Raw genomic sequence first — 21,676 nt, 5'->3', positions numbered from 1 at the left:
AATGGCAGCATCTCACTGCTGTAGGGGACAATGGCAGCACTGATCGGTGGCATCAGGAGGAGCAGTGGGTGAGTGAGACCGCTCATGGGATTCTCCCGCGAGCAGCAGTACAACACTATTTATTGGATGCTTTATCAATTCAGCAAACTTGATCTCAGTATCACTGATTGAGAATACTTTATGATGCATATATAAAAGTGCTTATATCTGTATGGAGGTCAGATCATTCCATGGGACCTTTTTAACATTTTTTTTTCATTTCCATGTCTGTATCTTCATTGATTGCTTGAACAGTACAAACTTGAATTAAGCGTCCTTTCTGTTTGAAACTAATTGGAGCCAGGTACATGCAGGGTCTTGGGCCACACTAATTTGGCTATTATAGCTCTTGGAGTCAATCACATATTTTGATGTCCCGCATTTAACAATCTGATGGGCACCTGACCTTCAGCATGGGTGACTAGAGGGTTAGCCACCAAATTCTCACTGCGTGGACTCACAGTATTGGCTTCTGTAACTACTACCGAAGAGCGGTCTGCATGGTCTGTAACTTCAGGCATTGTTAAAGTTATTAGTTAAAAGCAGAGTATATTCCCTTTCGCATCCCTGCCTTCTCTCCATTCCCTGGGAGACAGCACTGGGTGGATTGTTTTCCCCTTTCCCTTTTGGGGAATCCAGTTGAGAGGAGGGCATTAGACTGAGTACGCTGTTGGCACCATTGTAGAACCCACTTTCATTGGAGACACTACTACTACAACCACATTATATACTTAAGCCATGACGAAGATCCCCCCATAAGGGTATCAGTCTACATATGCATACATGGGCACATAGGACTCTTAAAGTTATCCTCTAAAAGAGCCATCTGCAAAATCAGCTTCCAGAAATCCAATATATAAGACTTGGAGCTTTGGAGCTAATTCTTTAATGAAGACCAGATAGAATTCCTGCAAAGTCTTTTTTTAAAATATAGTCAATTATTTTTACTGTGATAGATTTTTCATATTTCCCTCTCAAGGCATGGATTGTTTTCGATTGATTTTGTATTTTTGCCATGAATGCAAAAAAAGTAAAATTGATGTCATTGGCTGTAATGGGAGCTAAGGAGCTGTGGCTACAGCAGTGTTCCAGTTAGAGATATTCCAGGTTCAGACACAAATACTTATATTTTGGTCTGAAACCTTTGGAAAATGAAAAAAAGTGTGTTAATAATTATTTTTGGTAAGGTTCATCGATGGAGTTGAGGGCATTTATGGCATATCCATGGTCACTCTACCTTATGCATACTCTGAATTTTTTTTTGGAACTACAACAATTCTGGTTTTCAACACACCAAGTATCTCCTTTTTTTGACAACTGCTGTTCTGTAAAGCCTAAGCACAGAAACCAAAGGGATGAATAAAGCCCATTATCTCTTACTATACTGTATGTGCTTTTAATTATGTAATGTAGATTTTTGCTTTGTTATGCTATCATGTACACACATCAACACTATGGGCACAAGGGAGAACTCTGGCTTCACACATCAAGTGTTATTGGCTTCATGTATTGTAAAGTATTATGATGATCACTGAGAGTATATAACTGTAGTGATTTCAACTTGCAACTACACAATGAGCACTGACTACTGTTCTGTGCTTTTGCCTCTTAGCTCTCTAATCAGAATGCCTATATGTAGCAGATCATCCCCATGGTATCGTCTTTCTCTAATGCTTCACAAAACATGGCAAAGTTTATGAAGGACATAGCTCAGGTGGGAGTTCTGTTTTTTTCCACTTGTCTACTCTCTATTAAATTTGATACTGTCCTGAGAATCAGACAATATATTTTCTAGTTTCACCTTCACACCTCAGCAATCTCTGTTCAACATTTTCTGTAGGAAAAATATTCTTGCATCTTTTACAAGCTTCCATCTACAATAGTACAAACCTATAGTGTGATCTTTTGCCTTGTTCACAGCATGATAAGCAACGTTAGATACTGTGGAACTAGGATTTATGCATCTAAAAGAAATATAAATTCAAAAAAAATATTAATATGCAGTATCAAATATAAAATTATTTTGAATTATAGCAATCTGTATTCAAGTATGAAATCATATGAAATGCTAAGAGAAATTAGGGAAGCTAACCAAACTGGTAGTGCAGTAATAATGGGAGACTTCAATTACCCCAATATTGACTGGGTAAGTGAAACATCAGTGCATGCTAGAGAGATAAAGTTCCTGGAAGGAATAAAAGACAGTTTTATGGGGCAATTGGTTCAGGAGCCGATGAGAGAGGGAGCAATTTTAGATCTAATTCTCAATGGAGCATAGGATTTGGTGAGAGAGGTAACGGTGGTGGGGCTGCTTGGCAATAGTGATAATAATATAATCAAATTTGAATTAATTAAATCCATGGCTCTAGCGCTAAACTTTCAAAAGGGAAACTTTGACAAAATGAGAAAAATAGTTAAAAAAAAAAAAAACCAGAAAAGTGCAGCTACAAAGGTAAAAAGTAAGCAATAGGTGTCGACATTGTTTAAAAAAAAAAAAAAAAAAAAATACCATCCAAGAAGCACAGCCCAGATGTATTCCATGCATTAAGAAAGGCGGAAAGAAGGAAAAACTATTACCGGCATGGTTGAAAGGTGAGTTGAAAGAGGCTATTTTAGCCAAAAGATCTTCATTCAAAAATTGGAAGAAGGATCCATCAGAAGAAAATAGGATAAAGCATAAGCATTGGCAAGTGATAAGACAGTCTAAGAGAAAATTTGAAAAGAAGTTGACCATAGAGGCAAAAACTCACAATAAAAATTTTTTAAAATATGTCCGAAGCAGAAAGCCTGCAAAGGAGTCAGTTGGACCATTGGGTGATCAAGGGGTTAAAGGGGCACTTAGGGGTAGATTTTCAAAGGGTTACGCGCGTAACCCCCGAAAACTTACCCCAAACCCCCCCCCTGAGCGCGCCGAGCCTATCTTGCATAGGCTCAGTGGCGCGCGCAAGCCCCGGGGTTTCCTGGGGGGCGTGTCACAGCCGGTGTGTCATCGGGGCGTGTCGGGGGCATGTCTCAGCCGGTGCATCATCGGGGGCATTCTGGGGGCGTGGCCATGGCCTCCGGACCAGCCCCCGGACTGGGCCATGGCACGCCGGCAGCTGGCCCGGCGCGTGCAAGTTACGCCTGCCTCGGGCAGGCGTAACTTTCTCGATAAAGGTAAGGGGGGAATTAGTTAGGGCTGGGGGGCGGGTTAGTTAGGGGAAGGGAGGGGGAAGGTGCAGGGGGGTGGAAGGAAAGTTCCCTCCGAGGCTGGCTGCGTGGCTTGGCGTGCGCAGGTTGCCGATTTTGCGCAGCCTTGCGCGCGCCGACCCCAGATTTTAAAAGATACGTGCGTCTACGTGCGTATCTTTAAAATCCGGCGTACTTTTGTTTGCGCCTGGTGCGTGAACAAAAGTATGCGCGGGCGTACTTTTATAAAATCTACCCCTTAGAGAAGATAAGGCCATCATGGAAAGATTAAATCATTTCTTTGCTTCAGTGTTTACTAGAGATGTGAATCGTGTCCTCGATCGTCTTAACGATCGATTTCGGCTGGGAGGGGGAGGGAATCGTATCGTCGCCGTTTGGGTGTTTAGAGTATCGTTAAAATTGTTAAAATCGTGAACCGGCACACTAAAACCCCCTAAAACCCACCCCCGACCCTTTAAATTAAATCCCCCACCCTCCCCAAATGCCTTAAATTACCTGGGGGTCCAGCGGCACACTAAAACCCCCTAAAACCCACCCCCGGCACACTAAAACCCACCTCGACCCTTTAAATTAAATCCCCCACCCCGAATGCCTTAAATTACCTGGGGGTCCGTAGCGGCGGTCCGTAGCTTAAATTACCCCCGGGTCCGTAGCTAAATCGGGGGAAGGGGGAGAGCAGGAAATCCGGCACACTAAATCGTGGTGTCTTCAGCCGGCGCCATTTTGCAAAATGGCCGCCGCAAAATGGCAGGCGGCCATAGACCAATACGATTCGACGCAGGAGGTCATTCCGGACCCCTGCTGGACTTTTGGCAAGTCTTGTGGGGGTCAGGAGGCCCCCCCCCAAGCTGGCCAAAAGTTCCTGGGGGTCCAGCGGGGGCCCTGGAGCGATCTCCTGCCGCGAATCGTTTCCGTATGGAAAATGGCACCGGCAGGAGATCGACTGCAGGAGGTCGTTCAGCGAGGGCCGCTGAACGACCTCCTGCAGTCTATCTCCTGCCGGCGCCATTTTCCGTATGGAAACGATTCGCGGCAGGAGATCGCTCCAGGGCCCCCGCTGGACCCCCAGGAACTTTTGGCCAGCTTGGGGGGGGCCTCCTGACCCCCACAAGACTTGCCAAAAGTCCAGCGGGGGTCCGGAATGACCTCCTGCGTCGAATCGTATTGGTCTATGGCCGCCGCCATTTTGCGGTGGCCATTTTGCAAAATGGCGCCGGCTGAAGACACCACGATTTAGTGTGCCGGATTTCCTGCTCTCCCCCTTCCCCCGATTTAGCTACGGACCCGGGGGTAATTTAAGCTACGGACCGCCGCTACGGACCCCCAGGTAATTTAAGGCATTTGGGGTGGGGGATTTAATTTAAAGGGTCGGGGTGGGTTTTAGGGGGTTTTAGTGTGCCGGGGGTGGGTTTTAGGGTGTTTTAGTGTGCTGCTGGACCCCCAGGTAATTTAAGGCATTTGGGGGGGGGGTTCGGGAGGGTGGGGGATTTAATTTAAAGGGTCGGGGGTGGGTTTTAGGGGGTTTTAGTGTGCCGGTTTTCCTGCCCTCCCCCTTCCCCGATTTACGATTTTTTGACGATAAATCAGGGGAATTGGTATTGTATCGTGGCCCTAACGATTTTTGACGATTTAAAATATATCGGACGATATTTTAAATCGTCAAAAAATGATTCACATCCCTAGTGTTTACTGAAGAGGATATTGGAGAGAGACATTTTCTGGAGAAGGTTTTCATGGGTGATGATTTAGATCAACTGAACCAAATTACGGTGAGCCTGGAAGATATGGTAGGCCTGATTGACAAACTGAAGTGTAGTAAATCACCTGCACCAGATGCTATACACCCCAGGGTTCTGAAAGAACTAAAAAATGAAATTTCAGACCTATTAGTAAAAGTTTGTAACCTATTATTAAAATCATCTGATGACCCTGAAAATTGGAAGGTGGCCAATATAACCCCAATATTTAAAAAGGGATCCAAGGGTTATCCGTGAAACTAAAGACCAGTGAGTCTGACTTCAGTGCTGGGAAAAATCATAGAAACTGTTATAAAGAATAAAATCACAAAACATTTAGATAGACATGGTTTGATGGGACACAGCCAGCATGGATTTAACCAAGGGAAGTCTTGCCTCACAAATCTCCTACATTTTTTTTTGAAGGGGTGAATAAACATGTGGACAAGGGTGAACCAGTAGATGTGGTGTTTTTGGATTTTCAGAGGGTGTTCAACAAAGTCCTGCATGAGAGGCTTCTAAGAAAACTTAAGTCATGGGGTAGGAGGTGATGTCCTTTTGTGGATTGCAAATTGGTTAAAAGACAGGAAACAGAGTAGAATTAAATGGTCAGTTTTCACAGGGATCTGTACTTGGACCAGTGCTTTTTAATATATTTATAAATGACCCGGAAAAGGGTACAACGAGTGAGGTGATCAAATTTGCGGATGTCAGAAAATGATGCAGAGTAATTAAATCTCAAGCAAATTGTGATGAATTGCAGGAGGATCTTGCGAGACTGGAAGTTTGGGTTTCCAGATGGCAGATGAAATTTAATGTGGGCAAGTGCAAAGTGATGCATATAGAGAAAAATAACCCTTGCTGTAGTTACACAATGTTAGGTTCTATCTTAGGATTTACCACCAGGAAAGAGATCTAGGTGTCATAGTGGATAATACATTGAAATCATCGGCCAGTGTGCTGTGGCGATCAAAAAAGCAAACAGAATGTTAGGAATTATTAAGAAAGGAATGGAAAATACAACAGAGGATGTCATAATGCCACTGTATTGCTCCATGGTGAGACCACACCTTGAATCCTGCCTCCTTTATCTCACCATTAAATCACGCTAGCACTGGCAGTCATTTGGTCTTTCTTTGACCATTTTTAATTCACATAATACAGTTTATATGGTATACCAAAATGGTATTTTTAAACATGCCTCATGCAAACTTTTAACCCTTGTAACTGCTCCTTTTAGGTTTTTTGGTTTTTAGGTTTTTAAACAAATTTCCTCATTGTATTATAGTTTCTCTTTTTAAAGTTATATGCTACTGTAGTAGTTATATTTAATGTCCTCCTTACAGTGACTATGTCAAATTTGATTGCATTATGATTTCTATTGCTTAGCAACCCCATCACAGTAACTACTCATATCAGGTCATGTGTTCCACTAAGGTGGAACACCTGATCCTAATCAATTCGAGGACTAGCTGCTTCATTAAGCAGTCAATTATAGAATCAAACTTAACATCGCTAGCATGTCCCAATGACCTGTTGATCCAGTCAATACCAGAGTAATTGAAATCTCCCATTATTACTGTGCTGTGAAATGTATTTGCTTTTTAAATTTTAGCTAGCATTTCATCTTCTGTTTCTTCATTTTGGCCAGGTGGCCAGTAGCATACACACACTGCTATACTCTTATCCATCACACATGGAATTTTTATCCATAAGGATTTCACACTACATTTTGTTCCCAGCAGGATTTTTATCGTGCTTGATTCTATGCCATCTTTTATATATAGTGCCTCTCCTTCACCAATTTAATTTCTCCTATCATATTGATATAATTTATACCTTGGTGTCACAGTGCAAATGGTAATCCTCCTTTCACCACACCTCTAAAATGTGTATAATATCTCTATCCTCATATCATGCCATACATTCTAACTCACCAATCTTACTGTTTAGACTTATGGCATTTTCATACAGATATTTTAAAGTAAGGTTTTTATCTGTGATTTCATTTCTCTTTTTAATCATGACCTACTTAATAGCAAATTGTACACGTGGTTTAGAATCCTTCACATTTCAGTAATCTTTGTCTGTCCATCTGTGTTACTTTAGCCTTAATCACAACCTCTCTACTGGGATATTCTAACTTCCATGTTTTGCAACTATCTTTGGACTATACATCCCTCCAAATCATGCACATCTGAGTGGCTGTCGAATTTCCTCCATGGTCTAGTTTAAAAGCTGCTCTAGCTTGTTTTTAAACATTAGCACCAGTAGCATGGTTCTATGCTAGTTAAGATGGACCACATCCCATCAGCTAGGCTCCCCCTTCTCCAGAATGTTCCCCAGTTATTAAAAAAAAATCTTCCCTGCACTATCTTCTCATTCGCACATTGGTGATCAGCCTGCCCTGGGTTCCTGCATATGGAATGGTAAGCATTTCTGAAAATGCAAATCTGGAGATTCTGGATTTCAGTTTTTTACCTAAGAAAATTTAGCTTCCAGAACTGCTCTCCACCACCTTCTATGTCACTTGTACCTACATGTACCATGATAGTTGTCTCCTATCCAGCACTTTCTAGTGATGTGTGAGGTCCACTAGCTTCACACTAGGCAGGCAGGTTACCAAACTATCCTAATGTCCACCAGCCACCCATCTATCTATATCCATAATGATTGAATCACCCGCTACAATTAATTCAGCTCAGAGAGATTGGCATAGCTAACACTGTTCATGATTGGTTTGTATCATTTATAAAGGGACAATAGCACTACTGTAACCATCAATCAATGGCTGATAACCAACAAACTGACTCTTAACATGAGAAAGACCAAAATATTACTCAAGTAGGAATCCAGAAAAAAAAAATCTTCCTACTGATGTTTCAATCTTAAATGAAGCACAGAATTTGGGTGTATTAATGGATTCCAACTTGTCATTGTGCCCTCATATTGGTCAATTGGTACGCAATGCCTATTATAAACTTCAGCTCATCCATAGAGCACGTCCATATCTCAAAGAGAATGACCTTAAAACCATAGTTCATTCTCTTGTTGTGACAACACTCAGCTATTGTAATGTCTTCTTTCTCATATTGCCATAAACAATGTTACAGGTGCTAAAATATGTCCAAAATTCAGCAGCACAAATTATTTCTGGAACCCCGATGTGCCAACACATTTCTCCAGTTTTAAGATATCACTGACTTCCAATCATATTTTGCATCAAGTTCAGGGTATTATTTGTTTTTAAGGGCATCAATGGGATGGTTTCATCAGTCTTTAATTCAGATTTGAAACTATATCGACCAACAAGATCTTTAAGATCAGCATCACAATTATTATTAGAGGTTTCATCTTATAAACATGTACAATTAGAAGAATCTCGTGAGCAGTTTTTTATGATTCAGGGCCTTGTGTTATGGATCTATTTGTCAGGTGAAATTAAAAAAGAAACATCATTCCTTAGGTTTAAGCAGTTGATTAAAGCCTTCCTTTTTAATCAAGCTTATGAAACTAATTAGACTCTATAGTTTGGGCTATATGGCAAAAAGCACACCAGAAACATTCTTTGATGGTGATGATTCTGAACAACTAAAACAAATATCTGTAAATATGAACGATATAACAAATTAAATTGATAAACTAAAGAATAACAAATCACCAGGACTGGATGGTATCCACCCCAAAGTCTAAAAGAAGTGAAACATGAAGCTGCACATCTATACTAGTAATCTGTAAACTATCATTTAAAACAACCTTAATAATTGAAGACAAATGTGGTATTATATTTAATACCAATATTTAAAAAGGGTTCCAGGAGTGTGCCAAGAAAGAATAAACCAATGGACCTGTTGGACAAAATGGTAGAAGCTATTCTGGGCTTGATGGACTCTTGCTCTGATCCAGTATGGCATATCTTATGATGATGTTCTTAAAAACTATGGGCTAGATTCATCAAAATAGTGCGTGCGATAGGAAGAGGGGTGTGTTCTATGTTAATTGTCTATTTATCACAATGTGCATTATCTTAAAGCTTCGCATAGGTATTACCACAAAGTGTGTTAACTTTTCACACTTTGCGGTAATATCACAATTATTGCCTATCCTACCTACAACCACTGGGGGGGGGGGGGGGGGGGGGAAGAGAAAGAGACTCTGGTGGTGGCACCATAGTAAGAAGCTATTTATGCTACTATAGGAGGCCCACCTAGTATCTCGAGGTGAGGTTTAGGTAGTAGTGTAGGGGTTAGGGGCCACTTTGACATGCAGAGTGAGACGTACGAACAGAATAGTACACTTGTGAAGATTTGATGTCCTTCAGAGTGAGGAAACTCACACAACAATGAGATTTCTACAATGTTCTCTCAACCTAGCTTGATGGACTCTCTACCTGGGTAACATGCTAGGTTGAAAGAACATTGTACATATCTCATCGTTGTGTGAGTTTCTTCACTCTGAAGGACATCAAATCTTCACAAGAGTGGACTGTTCTGTTCGTACGACTCACTCTGTGTTTGATACTGCTCGCGAGCCTAGCCAGGAGCAGTCTCTCACCTTCGCCTGGAGCTGCCAACATCCGGGTCTTGTTTCGCGGCCTAGTGCCACCTCCAGCATGATCCTCGTGGCATGGGTGCCGTCGCCACTGTCCCTGGTCCTGCCTCTCTCTAGGCACACGGCCACGCCTTTCCTGACTATTTAAAGGGCCCGCAGTGGGAAAAGTCCCGCCGCCCCACCTTATGACCTCATCTGGGCGTCTCCTCTTCAGCCCTATAAAAGGGCCCCTCGCCAGTCCCTCATCGTCTTCGCAAGGAGCCAGTTGACTCCTGGATTCTTCATCTGTTCCAGTTCTTCACTCCAGGAGGCTCCGAGTTTCATCTTCACTTCTTCAAGACCCTCTGTTCTTCGTGGGAGCTCCCTTGTCTTCATCCACGGTTCCTGGTCTCTCATTAGATCCTGGTCCTCGTCTGTCCTGTCTTCGGATGTTCGTGCCTTCCTCCAGATGTCCTAGTTCTTTCGGCTCCTCTCTTCGGATGTCCTTGTCCTCAGATGTTCCAGTTCTTCGATACCCATCTCCAGTTGTTCCAGTACTTCTGTTCCTGTGTCCTCTGGTCCCTGATCCTCTAGTTCCTACCTCTGGGTTTCAAGTCTAGCCTCCCCCGCCAGACCCCGCCTCAGATGACCATCCTGTGAGTAAATCTGTATCTGATCTGGTGTCCATTCCCGGTCATTGGAGTCCTGTTCCGGCTGGATCCTTCTTTGAGTGCTGCCTGGATCCTTCCTCCATCCTGAGCTTCAGTCCTGTGCATGCCCTGCTCTCCACATGATCCGTGACCAGCCTCTTCAGGTTGTGAGGGTGCACAGTGGGATAGGGTGGTCCATGATCAGCCCAAGGGGGGCTGTGTAGGGTGCCCTGAGGGGCAGTGCCTGCCTAAATATCCAAGTGCCTATGTCTCATCCAAGTCTCTATGTCTCATCCTTGTTTCAGTGCCATCACCTGTCCTCGACCTCTGTCCGTCCTGTTGCGCCTGCCGTTCCTAGGTGGCATGGCTGGAGGGCTACCCCAGACACCAGCATTGCATTGCTGGGTCTCTTCTGGTACGTTTGGGTTTGGCAGAGGCCTGGGTCCCGAGTCTCTAGCCTGTCTGCCCATGCTCAGATGCGTCTTGCCTGCCTTGGTGCTTCTCTGGTGTCTTCCATCTGGGGACGTGCCATGGCCCAAGGGCACACTCTCTCCTCCAAATCAAGACCGCTCCCTAGCGCTCCCACAACAATCTTCATGTCAAAGTGGCCCCTAACCCCTACACTACTACCTAAACCTCACCTCGAGTTACTAGGTGGGCCTCCTATAGAAGCATAAATAGCTGCTTACTATGGTGCCACCCCAAGAGGCTCTCTCTCTCTCTCCTCTCCTCCCCTCTCCCTTCCCCCCAATCCCTTCCCACATCTCAGGCCCTTTCCCAGCCTAAAAATGCCCAAAACAGAATTTGCGAAACAATTGCAATTTGCATTATGGGCATAGTGCATTACATCACACAGCTTAACGCTAATGAAAAAGGTGTAGTTATTTTCAGCATTAAAACTGCGATATTGTGCATTATGGCTTCGCGAAACCAGCCCACTTTTACAAAATTCCCATGCTGACTCCATCCCAATCCCTTCCCTTTGAAAAATTAGCATTGCACCATGTGTTATGGTGCTTTTCACATGTGAAAATGCCATAACATGCATTGGAAAATAACCCTATATATTATTAACCATAAAGATAATATGGCTTAATGGGGAAGAGTCAACATGGTTTTAGTGAAGGGAAGTCTTGTTTTATTTTGTTTTTTGAGGGTGTAAATAAACATGTAGGTAAAGGTGAGCCAGTTGATATATTGTATTTTTATTTAAGGAAGGCATTTACCCAATTTACCCAATTCTTCCATAAGATACTCTTCAGGAAATTAAAAAGCCATGGTTTAGAGGCAATGACTTATTGTGGGTTGATAACTGGTTAAAAGACAGAGTAGGATTAAATGGTCAGTTTTCCAAATGGAGAAAAGTCATTAGTGGAGTACCACAGGATCTGTGCTGTTTAACATATTCATAAATAATCCGGTAAAGGGAATGACAAATGAGGAAAACCAAGTTGCAGATGACACAAAATTATTCAAAGTTTTTTAAAACAGCAGCAAATTGTGAGGAATTGCAGAAATACCTTGAGAGTCTAGAAGATTGAGTAGCTGAATGGCAGATGAAATTATACATGGAATTGTGCAAAGTACAGGTACACAATGCTAGGTTCCCTATTAGGAGTTACCACCTTGGAAAAAGACTTTAGAATCCTTGTGGACAATACATTGAAATCCTTTGCACGGCATGCTCTGGTGGCTAAAATATCCTGAATGTTAGAAATAATCCAAAGAGGAATAGAGAGTAAAATGGAAAAATATTAAATTGCCTTTGTATTGATCCATGGTACGACTGCATTTTGAGTACTGTGCACAATTCTGATTGCCTCATCTGAAAAAAAAAAAAAACATACTGGAACTAGAAAAATTGCAGAGGAGGGAGGCAAAAATGTTAAAGGGGAATGAAGGCTCCCTTATGAAGAAAGGAAAACCTGGTTAGGAATCTTCATCTTGGAAATGAGAAAACTGAGGTGGAATATGATAGTTTATAAAATCATGAGTGGAATGGGCAGGTCCGCTCAATTGGAATTCGCTTCCCTCAGATATACGCCAAGAACAATGCCATCTCTCCTTCAGAAAGAAACTGAAAACCTGGTTGTTCACATAAGCTTACCGTTGAAGGAACCTCGATCAACCAACATTGACTCTCACCCTTCGATTTCTTCCCTAATCACGCCCCCCCCCCCCTTTCCAGTCCCTGACCTGAACCCCCCCCCCCCCCCCCCCCGCTCACCTCTCCTTCTCTCCTCCTCCCACAGGATATATTATGTTAATAATCGCCCAGGATAAATCTCTATTTAAGTCTCGCTATTCTATGGTTTTTAGTTGATTATTTTATCACTCTGCAGTTGTTATCGTTTTAAATCTTTCCTGTCTTCCATCTCCCATGTTTTTCACTCCCTGTTTTTTGTAACTTTACCTTCTACTTAGCTGTTAATTGGTTTCCCCTGTTATATTGTAAACCGGTACGATAAGACCTCGTCTTGAGTATCGGTATAGTAAAAGAATTTAAATAAATAAAGAATGGTCATTTATCCTTTCAAATGATATGAAAACATTCACTTCAGAGAATGTGATCAAGGTGATTTGCATACCAGTCTTTAAAAGATGTTTGGACAAGTTCCAGGTACACTATAGAAAGCCATTACTATTCTTGGGAAGAAGTAGCAAGTAAAAGAGCTACTTTTGGGATCATCTGGGTACTTGTAACCTAGACTGTTCACTGTCAGAGACAGAATGCTGGGCTTGATCTGACCCAGCATGGCCTTTCTTATGTTCTTCTAATTTCTGAGAGTATCACTTATAAAGGCTCTTAGTCTGTCTGGCTCCCATGAGTGTTCTTCCAGCACATAGCCTTCCCAATAAATAAGATAATCCACATGCTAGAAAATCGCTCAACTTACACATATAAAACCAAACTTACAGGGAGTAAATGCATATAAATACACAGGTAAAATATCCACTTATTTTTATACTTAGATATAAAAATACACAGTTATCTGGATAAATTCCAATTTTATCTTGCTAAATCTTGAATGCGGCAATTATCAGGATAGGTTCCGACCTATACAGCTACGGAGCAACACTAATCTGGATAAGTTCCAATTTAGGGGGTCATGCGAAAAGCACCATAACGCATGATGCGATGCTAATTTCTAAAAGGGGAGGGATTGGGACGAAGTCGGGGGCAGTATTTTTGTAAAAGTGGGCTGGCTTAGTGAAGCCATAACACATAACACATGATATTGCACAATTTTAACGCCGAAAATAATTACACCTTTTTCATTGACGTTAAGGTGTGCGATGTAATGTGATATGCCCATAACGCAAATTGTGATTTTTTCGTTACTCCGAAGGACATAAAATCTTCACAAGGGTGTGCTGTTCTGTTCGCACATCTCACTCTGCATGTAAAAGTGGCCCCTAACCCCTACACTTCTACCTAAACATCACCTCGAGTTACTAGGTGGGCCTCCTATGGTAGCATAAATAGCTAACTACTACAAGGGCCTTTCTCTCTCAGTCTCTCTTTCTCTCTCTTCCTCCCCAAGCAGTGCTTGCAGGTAGGAAATTAACGTAAGGTGCGAAAAGTTAACGTACTTTGCGGTAATACCTATGCGAAGCGCTAAGATAATGCACATTGTGATAAATAGGCTATTACCATAAGACACGCCCCTCTTCTTATCGCATACGATATTTTGATGAATCTAGCCCTTATTCGGCTGTGTCTTGAAAGTGGCACTTATTCAGATAAATTCCAATTTATCCAGCTAAGCAACAAAGCCAATTCTTAACCAGATAATTCTTAAAACACTACTTATTTAACTATCTGATTTATCTGGATAAGTAGTATTTTAAGACTTATCTGGCTTTGCTACAACTTAACCGGATAAATTGGAACTTATCCTAAGTGCCACTACTTGGGAAGATAGGTTGGAACTTATCCAGATAAGTGCAATATGTATTTGCATTTTTTTTTATATGCACGTGCATGTTGCAGGGTACATTTTTGTGTATTTTATAACCTGTATATATCATATACGTGCAGGTTATAAAATATAGTAGAAGATTTTGCACATGCATATATGGACCCACACACAGCTGTTTGAAAGTTATCCTCTCTGTGAATAGAGGGTTTTACTTATTAAGAGGTGAATTTTAAATACCCAGCACATCCATTAGGGCATCTGCGAACAAGTTGGGCTCACGTGCGCCAAGTGGATTTTAAAAGCCGGTGAGATATCTACTTATCTCCCCCACCACGCACATCTCAAACATTTCCTAAAAGGGGCAGGACATGAGCATTTTGGAGTGTGAACCTGAGATGTATGCATAAATACTTCCACAACCCAGCACGCGCCAAAGTCCTCTACCATGTAACTTTACTTCTTGTATCGATGACGTAAGTTAAAAATTAAATAACTGAGAGATGCAAGAATCATTTCAGATTTCAACACCTCCTTTCTATCTTCTTGGCACACCCCCTTTTCTTCTTTTCCAATTTGTTGCCATTGTCCCCCCATATAACACACATACATCCTTGTTTGGTAATAAAAAGGCCGCAGTTTATTATAAGACCCGAGCCCTCAAACTTTTAACACAATACACAATTCCCCCAATTTTCAGGTCACCTAATGGGCCCCCACCTCTTCCAGTGGTAGCGCTCCTGGTGCCATAACCTCCGAGCATCGGCCCCCCTCTTGCTCATTGTCCATCTTGTGCAACAGCCCCCCTGCATTGCACAAGATTCCCCTTCTTTTCAAATTTACCAGTACAATCCAATGCAATAATATTTCTGGGCTCGGGTTTTCCGCTCTCTGCGACAAATACACACAACTTTTTTCCATAAAACTTCAACCATAATCAGGGCGGGCGGGCGGGAAATCGACCTTTGTACCTCAGCCGTTCCTCACCTACTGCCCACCAACGGTCACTCCCAATACCTTAACTTAAACTCCCCCCAATCCCCATGCTCATTTGAATCCCCTCACTCCCATTGGCTGACCTATCTTTCACCTCTCTGTCCTTCTAACCCTTCCCCCCCCACCTCTAAACTTCCCATTCTCTTGACTCCAGTTATCATCGCAGCGCAAGACGAGCTTGCGCTGCTTCCCCTAACTGAGAGATGGAAGAATCATTTCAGATTTCAACACCTCCTTTCTATCTTCTTGGCACACCCCCTTTTCTTCTTTTCCAATTCGTTGCCATTGTCCCCCCATATAACACACATACATCCTTGTTTGGTAATAAAAAGGCCGCAGTTTATTATAAGACCCGAGCCCTCAAACTTTTAACACAATACACAATTCCCCCAATTTTCAGGTCACCTAATGGGCCCCCACCTCTTCCAGTGGTAGCGCTCCTGGTGCCATAACCTCCGAGCATCGGCCCCCCTCTTGCTCATTGTCCATCTTGTGCAACAGCCCCCCCGCATTGCACAAGATTCCCCTTCTTTTCAAATTTACCAGTACAATCCAATGCAATAATATTTCTGGGCTCGGGTTTTCCGCCATAGAACAATCGACAACACCGTTGTCATTGTTCCCCCCCACTGCGGCCCTTAGCTGCCATAATAATTTGTTCCAAACCTTCCTGCAGGGTATTATTGAACAAGTCAATACCCACGTCAGATAAATGTACTCTATCCGCTCTGAAGTATCCTGGAATGATCTCTCCAGCCCAGTCGTGTTGCACCCAAAACCCCCCTTCTTTCACTAACCACTTTCCTATTTGCCTATTTAACATTTTTACCCCTCTACACCATAACGGACATCCCAGGAATTTCAACCTTAGTATGATATCAGACCATCCCAGCCGAGTAACTGGCATCACATTTAACAATTGACTAAAATCTTTCTTGATTTTTACCAGTAGCTCCTTACAAGAGCCCTTTCCCACATCATTCCCCCCAAGTGAATCAGCAAAATCGCTGGAAGATCGTATGCCAAAATGCAGGTTTGCAAAAAAGGTAACAGTCCGTCCCATTGCAGTCCACGGTGACTCAGCCATCGGATTCTCCAATTATGTTTTTCCAGTTCCAGATTCACTCCATAGGGCCTTTTCTCCGCTCGAATAGCTGCCCAGTGTATGAAAGAATGGCCCACCACCCATACACATGCTCGTTCCCCTTGCAACTTTCGTTTTTCTGTAAGAAACAAACAACAATTAATAACTGTGCCCCCAACTCGAACTCCCCGAAGAAGGAACCTCCAACACTCCCTTTCTCATGTTCTCCCCCGTTTCTCTTTTTTTTTTTTTTTTTATCTCCTCACATACGACAGAAAAGCCTTGGATTTCCATCGTCCTATATTTTGGATCGCCCCACTGGACAAACTGCTCTCCGCTGCCGAAGTTGCAGCCCCAATCCGAAAAGAATGTGAAGTAAAACGATATGTATCCCATCCTAATAATCGCACAACTTTTTTCAAAACCTGCCCGAACTGAAACACCGTCAGAGGCGACCCATCATTATGCAACAAAAATAAACCGCCTAACGTAGGTCTCCATGCCACGAAACGTTGTACTGTCAAAACAGGACACACCTCCGGGTCTAAGGCTGGCACTAACGTGACAAATTGCCCCTTACCATATTGATCCGTCTTGGAGCGATGAATACAAATAGACACCACTGTGTTGCTAACCCATACATTTTTTGCTTGTAGGCCTGAACTCTCCGCATTTGTTCTAGAAGAAGCAACCAGTTCTCTAACCCTCATTGCTCCGAAAAAAGCCAATACATATGCAGTCTGAAACAAAACCACTTCGTAATCGGACCAGCATACCTCATGCAAACAACTTACTATCGCCCTCAAGTCCCCATACCTTATTGGTAACCTCTTGTCTGGTAATAAGCCCTTATCCCTTCTCCATCCTGCTAGAATTCGCTTAACCAGAAAACTAGATACCGAAGACTCCCGTCCATTCAGTTTCTGAAAGAAGGAAAACCCACCTAGATAGGAACATACCGCGGTTAAGGAATATCCTCTACCCTTCACCCACAAAATAAAGCGTACCATACTGTCAACTGTGGTATCGCCCCCTTTCCAACCCTCTCCTTCCAAGAATTGAACTACTATGTTATAACCCCTAATATAAGAGTTCCAGGTGGACGGAGCCAATGACTTCTTAATCAGCGACCATGCTTCTCCCGACCCAACAGCCACAGGTACTCCGGAAACAGCTCCCCTTCCATATTCACATCCGGCGCCAGCTCTCGAAATTCCCGCCACTTGAAACGAGAAAGTGCATCCGCTATTACATTCAATTCCCCTGGCACATGTCTCGCCCTAATGGTTACATTTAACTCCAAACACCGAAAAACCAATTCCCTCAACAACTCAGATACTCTTCCACATTTAGCGGATAACCTGTTAATAACCTGAACTACTCCCAAATTATCACACCAAAACAATACTTTCTTATGCTCCAACTGCCTCCCCCATAAGCACAACGCCACCACTATCGGGAATAGTTCCAAAAAAGTGATATTCTTAGTTAAACCTTCCGATTCCCACTCTGCCGGCCACCGTTCTGTGCACCACCTTCCTTGAAAATACGCTCCAAAACCTATCCCACCCGCTGCATCCGTGTATAATTCCAACTCTTTATTTGAAACCTCCTTGGATTGCATAACACACACACCATTAAACGACTCCAAAAATGCCTCCCACACGCCCAGCTCTTCCTTTACTCGCCTAGACACTCGAATGAAATGATGCCCGGCGCGGACTCCCACTGTCGTACTGGACAACCTGCGAATGAACGCCCTTCCCATTGGGATCACCCTACAAGCAAAGTTCAAGATCCCTATGAGGGACTGCATCTGCCTTAATGTCACTTTTACGGCCCTCCTCACAGCCCGCACCAATTCCTTCAAACGCCCAACCTTTTCTTCCGGCAACCTCACCCCCAATGTCTCCGAATCAATTTCTATACCCAAAAATACTAAACACGACGCCGGGCCCTCTGTCTTCTGACGCGCCACCGGCACCCCCAATTCTTCCGCCACCTGCAAAAAGCCATCTAATTGTATTTGACATGCATCTGATCTCGCTGGCCCTACGAACAAAAAATCATCAAGATAATGTAAAACCCCACTACCTCCCGTCCTTTGCTCCACAACCCAATGTAAAAAGGTGCTAAACGCCTCAAAAAAGGCGCACGATACCGCACAGCCCATCGGCAAACACTTGTCAAAATAAAATCCACCCTCGAAAGAAAAACCTAACAACGGGAAACAACTCGGATGAATCGGCAACAACCGAAAAGCCGATTCAATATCCGCTTTCGCTAACAATGCTCCCCGCCCCGCTAACTGCACCAAGCTAACAGCATCATCAAACGAAGCGTAACGAACCGAACAAAATTCTCGGGGAATGTAATCATTCACAGACCTCCCTCTCGGATGCGACAAGTTAAGAATGAAACGGAACTTACCCGCCTCCTTCTTAGGAATAACTGCAACTGGTGATAAAAGCATGTGCTTAAAAGGCTGACAACCAAATGGCCCTGCCACCCGTCCTAAGCTAACTTCTGCCCCAATTTTTTCCCGTGCAATATCTGCGTAGTCCCTAGCTGAATGTGCATTCCTCCCTTTTACCCTGCTCATTGGGCCTGAATACGGAATAACAAAACCCTCCTTAAACCCCTCAAATAAAAAGTTGGCTATGTCTCTATTAGGATAACGATCCAACCAAGAACTCATAGCCCCCAGAGACACTGGCGACTCCGCCAACCGCAACAATTCGCTATAACTTTCCCCCTCTCCCCTGCTGTCCGGTAACGCCTTGCCCGCACTTAAGAGCTGCATGCGCTCCTCCACATATGGCACAGACATGTCTGAATTTACAATCGGGAAATAAACAGATTGCTTTATTAAATCTTCAACAGGTATCACCTCCAACCCCTTTTCCTTTACCCCCTTGTATGCCCTTAACTTGCCCTCCCGCCCGAAAGGAATACCCCGACCCCCCACTACTACCCTGCCCTCCAGCCACTACCGAACCACTATTACCCCATCCCGCCCCTCTTGCCGTCGTGAATCCCTTATATGTCATTTGTGTCAGCCACAAATTGATGTCCTGCCCTCCCCACGACATCGCTCTATTACCCGCCATTTTATCCCGGAATTTCTCATCATAGTTGAGCCACGCCCAACCTTCGTAATCCTGAAACGCTCCCAATATGCTGTCCGCATAAGACAGCAAAGCCCAGTATTGGGAGGAATCATAGTGTCCCACCACACTAGCTAATCTTAAAAATCCCCGCACCCAATTAACAATATTCTTGGCCACCTTTACCTTACCCGACTTACTATGCTTTTTCTTATCCTTCTTCTTGCTCTTCTTAACCCCACGCCTGCCCTCCAGTAAACTGAAAATATTCACATACTTCCTTCTACGTATCCTCCTTCGTACCTTCCTGGGCACTCCCTCCCACAACTCCGCTAATGTTGCGCTAGCAGTATGTCTCATGCCATGAACCGGGCCTGCATCCAATGCAGATTTAAATCGCGGACCAGACTCCGAGGAATCCTCTGATGAATCTGAAGAGCTAGATGAGGAACTCGAAGATGTATCCCTCTTTCTCTTACCCGCTCTCTTTTTTCCTTTCATCCTCTCTCCCACTTTCTCACCTGGACCTATCGACACTTTGATCTCTGGATCCACCGCAACCTGCCGTCCCCTTTTCTCCCCACTTCCACGCTCCAGCTGACGTATCTCGCTCCTGACATCTCTCTCCCTCCACGCCTCACGCGCTGAAGTTCCTGGGCGATCATCATCGTCCGCATCTGCAAGGAAAGAAACCTCCCTGCTTCTGCTATGTCCCCCCCACTCTTCCCCACTCGCTGCATACTTACCCCCAGAACGCCAACCTTGCAGGACATTAACCATTAGGTTCTCCCCTCTGTTATCATAATTATCAGGCGCCAGCTGATCACTGTGACCCATTCCACTCATCCCTGGAGCCCTACCCAGCCGTGTGGCCCGACCACCAAAAACACTCTCCTCCCTCTGTACATCTCCTGAACTGCACCTCCCCTCCTGCTGCCTCTGAAAATCTGCATACTCTCCTGTGCTCCCGCCCCTGGGAACTACCCGCTCTACCTCGCGAATGGGAGCACGGCTGAATACAGATTGGGCACTCGCAGCCCTACGGGCCCTATCTCCCCTGACTCCCCTACAGCCTGGCGACGCAGACACACTTCTGAATGACAGCCAGCCCGGCGAAAAATTAACAGGTTTTTTTAATATCGCTCGCACTCCCGATGAAGGAACCGCCGCAAATTTGGCCCTGCCGCGCACCGTCCCCCGAGAACGACGGGAAACCTGGATGCTGGGAATAGTGTCAGCTCCACTAAACCCCCTCCTGAACGGGGCCGTGACCGCATGCCTCGAAGGGGCTTTTACGGTGCCCCTAGCCCGGCCGGGAGATAGAGCCGCCCGCCCCCGCCCGGGGGTGCCGGGTCGGGGCGGGGGCGAAGCAGGCGAAAGAGGCGCGTCCTCCTCCAAAAAACTAAAATTAAGATCAGACGCATTGAGGGAGACCTCAGGTACATCACCGGGCGGGCCGGCAGAGCTATCGGAGAGGTGAGGGGAGGGGGGGCCTCCGCAGCCGCGGACTCGGGGCCACTATCCCCCGAATCATTAACAAAAAGGCTCAAGGAAGCCGGGGCGCCAGCCTGAGGAAGAACAGGGAGGGGCGGGGAGGCCCGACGCGGGGAGGCACGGGGGCCCGGCGCGGGCGCCGGAGTACGCTGAGGTAGGCGAGGAGAGGCAGAGGCACCCAGCGGGGAAGGGAGGCGGGAAGGGAGCGGCACAGCAGCAGAACGCCCCGCCGAAGGGCGTGAGCGTTCGCGGGCTTTTTTAGGCATATCGCCGGCCGCGGGTGTACTCGAAGAAAATTAAACACCAGATTCCACACAATATGATTAATTAGTATTATCAGGACCCTTAAAGATATATTTTCTTTTTTTTTTTTAAGTTATTGTTTTGTTCTTTATTTTAATTTATTTTAAATCCTCCTGTTTGTTTGGTTTTTTTTTAAACCACTACACGTCTCTACCAATTCCAAATTAAATCTACAACCAACCCCCACCACAATTTTTTCTTTATTTAAATTAATTAGCTCCGTCTTCCCTCTCCCCTTACCAGGGTCCCCTGGAAATCGACCTTTGTACCTCAGCCGTTCCTCACCTACTGCCCACCAACGGTCACTCCCAATACCTTAACTTAAACTCCCCCCAATCCCCATGCTCATTTGAATCCCCTCACTCCCATTGGCTGACCTATCTTTCACCTCTCTGTCCTTCTAACCCTTCCCCCCCCCACCTCTAAACTTCCCATTCTCTTGACTCCAGTTATCATCGCAGCGCAAGACGAGCTTGCGCTGCTTCCCCGAAAACTAGGCAGATCTGGTTTTAAAGCTTGGGGCTAACTGGGGAGAAAGAAGACTATTAAATTAGGGGTATAACACTGGGCGAACTGGGGAAGAACTGGTAAAAGCGAATAGCATCAACACTCACCCCTTTAAAATCCC

Source organism: Rhinatrema bivittatum, chromosome 1, assembly GCF_901001135.1.
Source record: "Rhinatrema bivittatum chromosome 1, aRhiBiv1.1, whole genome shotgun sequence".
Classification (NCBI taxonomy): Eukaryota; Metazoa; Chordata; class Amphibia; order Gymnophiona; family Rhinatrematidae; genus Rhinatrema; species Rhinatrema bivittatum.
This window is presented reverse-complemented; position numbering follows the sequence as displayed.